Source organism: Macrotis lagotis, chromosome 1 (assembly GCF_037893015.1).
Source record: "Macrotis lagotis isolate mMagLag1 chromosome 1, bilby.v1.9.chrom.fasta, whole genome shotgun sequence".
Classification (NCBI taxonomy): domain Eukaryota; kingdom Metazoa; phylum Chordata; class Mammalia; order Peramelemorphia; family Peramelidae; genus Macrotis; species Macrotis lagotis.
This window is the reverse complement of record NC_133658.1, coordinates 314,726,034-314,735,074: the sequence shown is the minus strand read 5'-3', so window position 1 is coordinate 314,735,074 and position 9,041 is coordinate 314,726,034. Positions and strand designations below refer to the sequence as shown.

General features: G+C 38.9%; 1 long non-coding RNA gene across 1 annotated transcript in view; it reads right to left on the bottom strand.

Moving 5' to 3' along the window:
• The window catches only part of LOC141505539 (uncharacterized), a 45,056-nt gene extending 37,202 nt beyond the window's left edge, over positions 1-7,854 (bottom strand). The window contains exons 1-2 of the long non-coding RNA XR_012473623.1: positions 7,437-7,854; positions 5,877-6,043 (exon numbers count right to left, since the gene is read on the bottom strand). This is a non-coding gene — a long non-coding RNA (uncharacterized LOC141505539). The remainder of the gene's footprint in view (positions 1-5,876; positions 6,044-7,436) is intronic.
• Between the last annotated feature and the right edge of the window lie 1,187 nt (positions 7,855-9,041).

The window sequence follows — 9,041 nt, the reverse complement described above, 5'->3', positions numbered from 1 at the left end:
CTGCAAAGAAAAGAGCAAAATCATCATAATCAAGTCTAACGGTGCTTTTCTTATTATCACTTAAGATGCAGGGTTCATACTTTTCACTAGGTAATCATAGTCCAATGATTTTCTTTCTTTCTTTCTTTCTTTTTTTTCATATTACTCTTCATTTAAGGAAAGAACAGATTGGAAGAAAAACAGAAATTTCTACCTTAAAGTAATGACAACCTCACAGACAACAGCTTGGGATTGTTACATTTTAGCATTTATTTTCATGAGCAAAGCTAGGCATATTTATGAACTTCAAGGGAAAGAGACTTGGGTTTGATGAAGGAGAGTACATTATAGTTTATGCTAGAATTGGGTCTTTCCTTTCCTCACACCTGCAAAAACAGCTCGTTTGATCCTCCATAGAAAAAAGCAGAGTAGGAATTCAGGAATGGACATGCAGACCTAGGTCACAGGTTGGAAGAAGTCCTTTATGTCCTTCTAGAAAGATGTCCGTTTTGCCTAATAGAAGGGAGATGTGAGATTGCTCTTATGATTCCAAATGATCCTCACCAGTGAGGACAGAGCACCCCATAGGTGAACCTCACTTTGTATGATTGCCACATTCTAGGAAAGTTAGAATCCTGTTTTAAATGTGTAAGCAGAATTGATTACCTAAGGAGAACCAGAACTGTAGACTTTGGCAAAGGAGGGGACACTTAGCTGTGTGACCCCAGGCAAGTCACTTAACCCCAATTGCCTCCCCCCCAAAAAACATTCTCCAATAGGCACACTAATTTAAAAGGAAGGGGCTGCCCTTGAAGACCACACTGAGGCACATATTATTCCCAGAGCATGGTTTCCTGTACCTATCAGAACCAATCCCACAGCTTTCTATTGCCACTATCAGTTTATATAATGGATGAATTGTCTTGAGTGGCTTATTCATACACTCTATAGATGCTTCAATTTTATTTTTTTACTTATGTCTTTTAAAAATCTGAGTTTGACTGTAAATAGTTAATAGTGAGAAGAAGCCAGGTTTAGAATAGTTTCAGTTTGCAGCATGATTTTTAGTTTTACAGCAGGAAGAGGGATTCCTGGAATTTTCCTCTTTGATAGCAAAAGTGAATGCCAAACATTGAATATAGGACTTTAGAGCTGGAAGAGACCTTAAAAGTCAGCTGATCCAATGTCCTCTTTTTTACAACTTGAGAAACTGAGGTCAGAAGTGATTTACCCAAGGTCAAATAAATGGCTAAACTAGCAAACACATGAGCATCCTCTAAATTTCAATGCTTTTTTCCCCACAACATCAATTAGCTCTCTTTCCAGTTTGAGAGAACAGAAATCTAATCTAAGCCCTTTCTTCTTTTCAGAAATTGACCTATGAAACTTTTTGAATTTTTAGAAAATAAATACATGGTTCCAAAGTGGGCAAGAGAAATATTAGTTTCTTTTCCAACATGAAAATGTGGTCTTCTCTTGCCTTTCTCAGCCCCTTTTTCTACCTTAATTGCTATAGAAGCTTATAATTTTATGAGAAAGTTCATTATTTCAAATCCCTTTAAAAACAACCTATCTACTCCTGTCACAAGTCATATCTTTGGTGCTTTGCCAATGAGTCACCTAGTGTACATTGCCCCCATACTCCAGAGTCATAACAAAAATGTTTCTACTAGGGGAAAGCTTTATAAAATATGAATAATAGAACATGAAACATTTTTAAAGACAAATTCCAGTTAGGACAGAAAGACTGGGACATAGTCAATCTTCTGGAGGAGGAGATGGAACATGAAAAGAACTTACCTGGGGTACAGCTAGAGGGAGTAAATGAGAACCTTCTGGTAACTTCCTGGTTTAACAGGTTGTGCTAACAATTAATTAGGTGGTAAACTCAATCAAACTTCTGAAGGAGTAGGAATGCTATTGGTGCCCTCTAAATGTCACCTCTATAAAGCAAGCTCATACTGCCCTATGCCAGTTATGTCTATGAAAACTTTCTCCTTTTCAAATACTCTTTTGTTTTTGTTTATTTGCTAAGATACTATGGACTATAAGAAAGGGCATGAAAATGACCTTAGATAAGAAAAACTCTCCACTGAATAAACAGGCTTCCATGAACAGGGCTTCTCTTTTTGAGGTCTTGTGGTATAATAGTGAAAAATGCCATGGATTTGGATTCATTTTTTTAATCCCCAGTGTTCAGTCTAGATTTAATATATGCTTCTCAATTGATTTTTGGAGTCCAAAGACATGGATAAGAATCCCACTTTATCTCTGAGCCTCAGTTTCCACATGGGGAAAAAGAAAACATTGTGACTTGATCTATAGGACTCCCTTCCTTATTTGCTATGATCAGCAGCAAAGGGTATAAGGAACAATCAAAGATGAATGAAAATATTTTAAGGGGGAAGAATTTTAAATTTCTACCATAGCAAAGAAGGGAATTAAAGTCAATTTGTTCTGGGATGACCAGATATAAAGTTTGCTCCCACCAATATAGGAGACTGTTCCTGGTGACCTTTCAACCTGTGAAGTCTGTAAGGCTAAGACAAAGCCCTTTTTCTTAAAACTTATATAGAGTCTGAAGAACCTACTTTGCACTGATGAGGAAAATTCCTTGGCAGAAATACTAGTCCTTGAAGAATCTAAAAAAACCCAAGGCTAGCAAATAAGTAGAATTAGGTTATATTCCCTATCCTATGGCTAACTCACTGTGTGGCCTTGGATGAGTGAGTCTCTTTCTCTCTCTGGACCTAGTTTTCCAAATTACAAAAGAAGAAAAGATTGGACTAAGTCATTTCTAAGCTCTCTTGGGGCTCTAGCATTCTATGACTGTGAATGTAAGATTTTCCCTCAACATACTTGCTCTGGATCTACTTCACAAGATTGGTCAAGGAAGCAAATGAGATCATGGTTTCCAAAGTGCTTTGTAAATATTCCTGACCCATATTTAAATAGTGCTTTAAAAGTTGACAAAGTTCCTAGAACTGTGCAAGTGTAAGATATGTTATTATTTCTATAATTTGTTGTTTGATCCATTCATTCTTTAAAAATGAGGTTATTCAGTTTCCAATTAGTTCAGGGTCCATATCTCCCTGGTCCAATATTGCATATGATTTTTATTGCATTGTGATCTGAGAAAGATGTATTCATTATTTCTGCCTTTCTGCAATTTATTATTAGGTTTTTATGCCCTAGTACATGGTCAATTTTTGTATAAGTACCAGGCACTGTAGAGAAAAAGGTATATTCCTTTCTATCCCCATTCAATTTCCTCCATAGATCTATCATATCTAGGTTTTCTAATGATCTGTTTACCTCCTTAATTTCTTTCTTGTTTATTTTTATGATTCAATTTATCTAAATCTGAGAGCAGGAGGTTGAAGTCTCCCACTAGTAGAGTTTTGCTGTCTATGTCTTCCTATAGTTCTTTCAGCTTCTTCTCTAAGAATGTGGATGCTATCCTATTGGGTACATACATATTCAGTATTGAAATCATTTTATTGTCTATGGTACCTTTTAGGAGGATAAAGTTTCCTTCCTTATCTTTTTTTAAAGCTATCTATTTTTGCAGCTGCTTTGTCTGAGATAAGGATTGCTGCCCCCGCTTTTTTCACTTCAGCTGAAGCAAAATATATTTTGCTCCGTATGTTATTATTTCTATAAAATCTGACATTCAAAGCAAGTGGCCATGTAGCTCAGAAATTGTGATAAAAAATGATGGCAAGTTGGTGACTTGCCCCTCCCCCAATCATATTACTTTAGTTCAGACCCCCTCCCCCCCATCACCCCTGGTATCTACTAGAGTTAGAAGGACAGAATCTGCTGTTTGGACAAGTGCATCCCCCTCAATTAGGTTTATCACCCACAAGATAATTAGAGATTGACACTGGCCAAAGTGATGTACCCCTTTCTGCCTATTAGTTCAGATCCCAGGCAAACATTGGAGAAGTAGTTTCTATATTTGGGGCATTGTATACAAGTAGTCAGTTTCTTATATAGTTGTGAATTCCTACCTATATCACCATTCACATCAATCTCCCCAGAAAGTTTCTGGCAGAATGGAAAGAAAATGGAAAAAACTGTGGGCTTCTTAAGAGCAAGAATTATTTGGGGGGTTGTTTGGGGGGGGTAGCTTCTTTGTATTCCTAGTGCTTATAACAGTGTCTGGAACATTTGTATGTAGGTGCTTAATCAAAATTCTAGTTGATTTAAATTGAGTTGGAGGGAGAAGAGGATAAGGAGCCATTAGGGAAATAGAAAAATTACTCCTTCCTTTTGAAAAACAAAAGCAAAAACAAACCAGGTAAACAAGTCTGACAGATATCCTATTCCTTGCTTCTCATCCCTTAAATACAGATGTCACAAGATCCATAATGATAGGGGGTTAGAGCAAAGATTCCCAAAATATGTACCCTTAGAAGGTATGAAAAGCTTATCAAGGGATTATGGGGAATATTTGGGAAATAATTATTAATGAAATTAATTAATCTTATTTTTTTATTTAATCATTTCTTATGTGTATACGAGATATAAACTCATTTATTTCTTTTTCATATTGAAAAGGGGGTTCAGGAAGCTGTTGAATGCCAAGGAGGAATCCAAGTAAAAAAGGTAGGAATGCTTTATATAAATTAGAAGAGATGAAAGAATGATTGTTGATCCTTGGGTTACATGGTATACATGGGGCTTTGAATTATATGATATACATGGGGTTGGATCCTTGGGAACCTTTTGCATTGAAGGCACCTTTGGTGCTTGGGGGCCAGAGGGTCCAGGGTGTGGTCCTTCAGTTGAATGTCAACATTGGCTTTTAGGGATAATTTTTGGCTCTAAGCCTTAGTGGGGGAGGAGCATTGAGGGGAGGGGAAGCAAGTTGGGAGGGCTCATATTTCCATAAGGCTTTAAGATTTACAAAGCACTTTTCTCACAATTACCCAGTTAAGTAGATAGAAGTAAAGTATTATTATCCTGATTTTACATAGAAGAAACAAAGATTCAGAGAAATGTCCAGGGTTACATAGCTAGTCATGGCCAGGATTCCTATCCTAATCTTTCCCAGAATCTAAATCTAGAACTCTTTGCACCATGCTTCAAGGGACTTTTATGTTTCTTTCTAAGTTGTCCAATCCAGTCCCTCGGGATAGGAAAGGAAAAGGGAATTGAGAACAGACCGATTGAAGCTGTTATACCTCAGAAACCTGAGCACAGAGGATGAGTGTGAAAGAGTGAGAAATTCTTCCAGAAGCCAAAATACCTACCCCACCATCCTGTTGTGGATACCTGAAACTCCACAATTAAAGATCCAGTTGACTGAAGAAACTGTCCCCTGTTAAAATGCATGTTAAGCCCTTTACCAGACCTTATTTGTCATTAACAACTTAGCATGAATTAGTTTAAAAAAATGCTTTTCCAAAGTGAGAGCTAGTTGAGGACCATTGCCCTGCTAGAATGAGATATTGGTTAGGTTAGTTTTTGATATAGGGAGATTGTGGTGAGCTAGGTCTAGCATATGGATATGGTATGGATAAAGAAAGCAAATACCAAAGACACAACTGGGCAACTCTGCCAATGGCCACACCCTATTTGGTGATGGTCTCAGATCTGACCAAAGAGAGAACTGTTACCTCTGAGTCCCTTGGGTCCCAAGAATAGACTTACCAGCTCAAAGATGGGAAGAGCTGGCACGGGGGTGGGGGAATGAGGTCTGGGAGTCAGATCACATCCTTTGTTCAGTATCACTCCTCACCTCACTCATTCACTTCACTGAAATTTCTCACACAGCTATGTACAAAATGGGGAAACCTACAGGAGGTATCCCACACCCTGAATTCATGGCCTTTTTTGTAGTATGTCCCTGACTTTTGCTCATAAAGCCAAGGGTGCTACTTGTAGCTCACCTGAACTGCTGGGCTAGATGGGGCAGATATTTCCACACAGTTTCAATGCTCATTTTCAAAGCAGTCGCTCTAATTTTATTTGCCAACGTGGATGATTTACTCTGCCAACATATATGATTTTTGGTGTCAAAATAGATGATTTTCTCCATTCAGGTGACCTGAAATTCCTATAAGGGAGAAGAAAAAAGTCCTTTAAAATTCTCAGAATAATAACTCCTTTCTCTATCCCATTTTGAGTTGTTAAAATCACATAAATTCAACAACAGTCAACACACAATAGGGAAAATATTGTCTCTTTAACATGTACCAGTGCCAAGTACTAGAATTCACATTATCAGTCCTCATGAAGTATCTCACTTTGCTTCAAGATATTTAGAACGATTGTTTTAGTGATATCACTCATACAAAACTCCAGGATCTAGTATGGATCTCTATATGATGACCTTGTATTTTTACAAACTTGAATTTCTCTTTGTGTTTCACTCTCTAACTCAATGTTAGTCTTCTAATAAAAAAGTTACACATTATTCACATGCTTACCAGAATTCAAGGGCTCCAGTTATCTGCTCTACAGAGTCAAAGTACAAGATTTTTTTCCCCCAGAGTATATATTGTATTGACCTGTCTCTGGGAACTTTCTGACCTTCCCTGTATGGTTATTATCTATGTTATTGTAACAATCCACATAATGTATCATGATAATATAAAAAACGGCTACTATGGAATTAAATCTTTTCATTGGCCCTTATTTCTTTTAATCAATTCTGGTTTGTGTAATGTTTTTTCTAAGATGATGGGAACTCAACACACTCAAATGAACCCAGATAACATAATAGTAGAACCAGTGAAGGGGCACTAGAAGGCAGAGCATTTCAAAATAAAATTTATCCCCCTTTTACAGATGAGTAAAACTGAGGGAGTTGCCAAATTGATTTGTCTGCCAAATGGGTGAGCAACTTTTCTATTTCTCCCATCAGAAAAAAAAAACCCCAAAGTTCTGTGTAGGCAAAGCTTCCCGCATATTACTTTGTAATTCCTAACAAGATTGGATTTTTGGTCTGGAACACTTCTACTAGTTTGTGCCACTGCTATATTGCCCAGGAAATTACTAAGATTATTATACAGACAACAATAACTGACTTTGTTAATGGCGCAAATTTTACATGGAGAATGTTTCGGACTCACTCCTTGCTAAAAGACATATTGTATTTTTAAAAACCAAACTTAAAAAAAACCCTGTACTTTATGAGAGCTAAAGAGCCTGGCTTCTAATTCTGTCAGGAAAATTTTTTTTTAATCAAGCCAAACACACTGAAATAACTATTTACTTAAGAGCCGATTTGGTGGATTCATTTTGGATCCCATCCAATAGTTTAGTTACTAAAGTAATTTTAAAAGACACTTTTGTAAGTATGTCTCTCCTGTAAAGCTCAGTCCCTGGACCTCCTCCACCGCTAAAACAATGGGATTATAAACTCCCCAAGGGCAGGGACCTTGCCTCCTCCATCCCTTCCTCTGGTTTCCCTCACAGCGCCTAGCAGGGCAAGCTTTCGTACATACTTATTGACGGGTTGACAGCGTCTCCGATGCATAGCACATCAGTCTCCAAAGTTCCCGGAGTGGCCCACGAAGTACAAACTCGCCGAGGAAGAGAGGGGAAATTCGGCCGTCGTCCAGACGGTCTTTTGTGGGGTGAGCTGCAGCCGAGTCACTGCACTCTCTGCAGTCAGAGGGTCTCTGCAGAGATGAAACAGGAGACTTTGGAAGAGTCAGGGGCTGGTGTTCGCCCCGTGAAATAACTCATCCATCCTAGCGTCTCTGCAGACGCAGGAGTTGCTCCTGATCTCAGCACTGGTGACTCTGCTCTCTGCGCAGCCCCTTTTAAATGGTGGGTCCTGACTCACCTTCCCTCTTTCCTCCCACAATGCCCAATGAGAGATTGTTAACAAGACGAGATCCCAGGGTCTGTTTTCGGAGCAGATGGAAGCCTGCCAAACACGGAGGAGAGACTCGGCTTGCCTCCCAGCTCCACACAAGCTCACTGTCCCGGCAGAGCCAAACACCAAGAGCAAACTCCGGCATCCTCCCTCCTCCAAACTCCTCGAACTTCCAGCCCTAGTCTCGCAGCAAATTGGACCCCAGGTGAGTTCTCCAGTCCCCACAGCAGCAACAAGTCAGTCCCTTAGAGATCAACTCCTCTATTCAGAGCTTGCTGAGGAAATTAGATGAGGTGTTTTTTGTTTGTTTTTTGCTGGGAGAGGCCTTCATCTGGCTGGGGGGAAAAGGGGAGGGGGAGACCTTTTTTTTATTATTATTACTTAACTTAGATTTTATTGTTGATTAAATGATTAAACGATATTACGAGAGATTACTTACGGAAGAAAAACCAAACCCTCTTGCAGTTACTGGTTATCTGCCCAAAGATGCTGAAGTAGCCCCTCTGTGTCATTAGTCTCATACAGAGTCCCTACACAAAAAACAGGGTGTATGTTGTTGTAAAAGGTATGTAGCTGTACACACTGGGAGAAGCACTTCCTATAAGGAGCACAGGACCAGAAATCAGGACATATGAGTTCATTAGAAGTTCTGCCTCTAGCTAACTTGTATTAATGTCCTACTTTGCCCTTTAATTCACTGTCCCTTGGACAAATCACTTCCCTTCATTTGTCCTCAGTTTCCCAATCTGTATAAGAAGGTTAAACGAGATGTTCTTTATGTTCCCTATCAGTTTTCTGACATATTATTCAAAGAGTCAAAGTCACTTCATGCCTCTGATCCTCAGTTTCCTCACCCCCTCAAATGGAGATCATAAGACTTTAGGAGGATAAAAAAAATGAGAAAGTGCTTTACAAAAACACTGCACTTTGGATAGACCTTTGTAGGTGAATGCATCCTTTCTAAACCCTTTTCAAACAGAAGTAAGATCCCTAACAAATGTCTGATTCACCTGGGAGCTTCCTAGTTCTAAGTTGCTTCTTGGTTTTTTGTCCTTATGATGGAGGACCAAAGATGAAGGACAACTTTATCTTTCATAAATCTTAGCGACTGAAACTATGGGACGATTATTACCCAGTTCTAATTTCCTTCCTCTGTGATCAGGGACACTCCCTTGGGGCTGCAGCTGCAATGGGGTGTTTCCCAACCTTTTTCAATCAGGGCCCCACC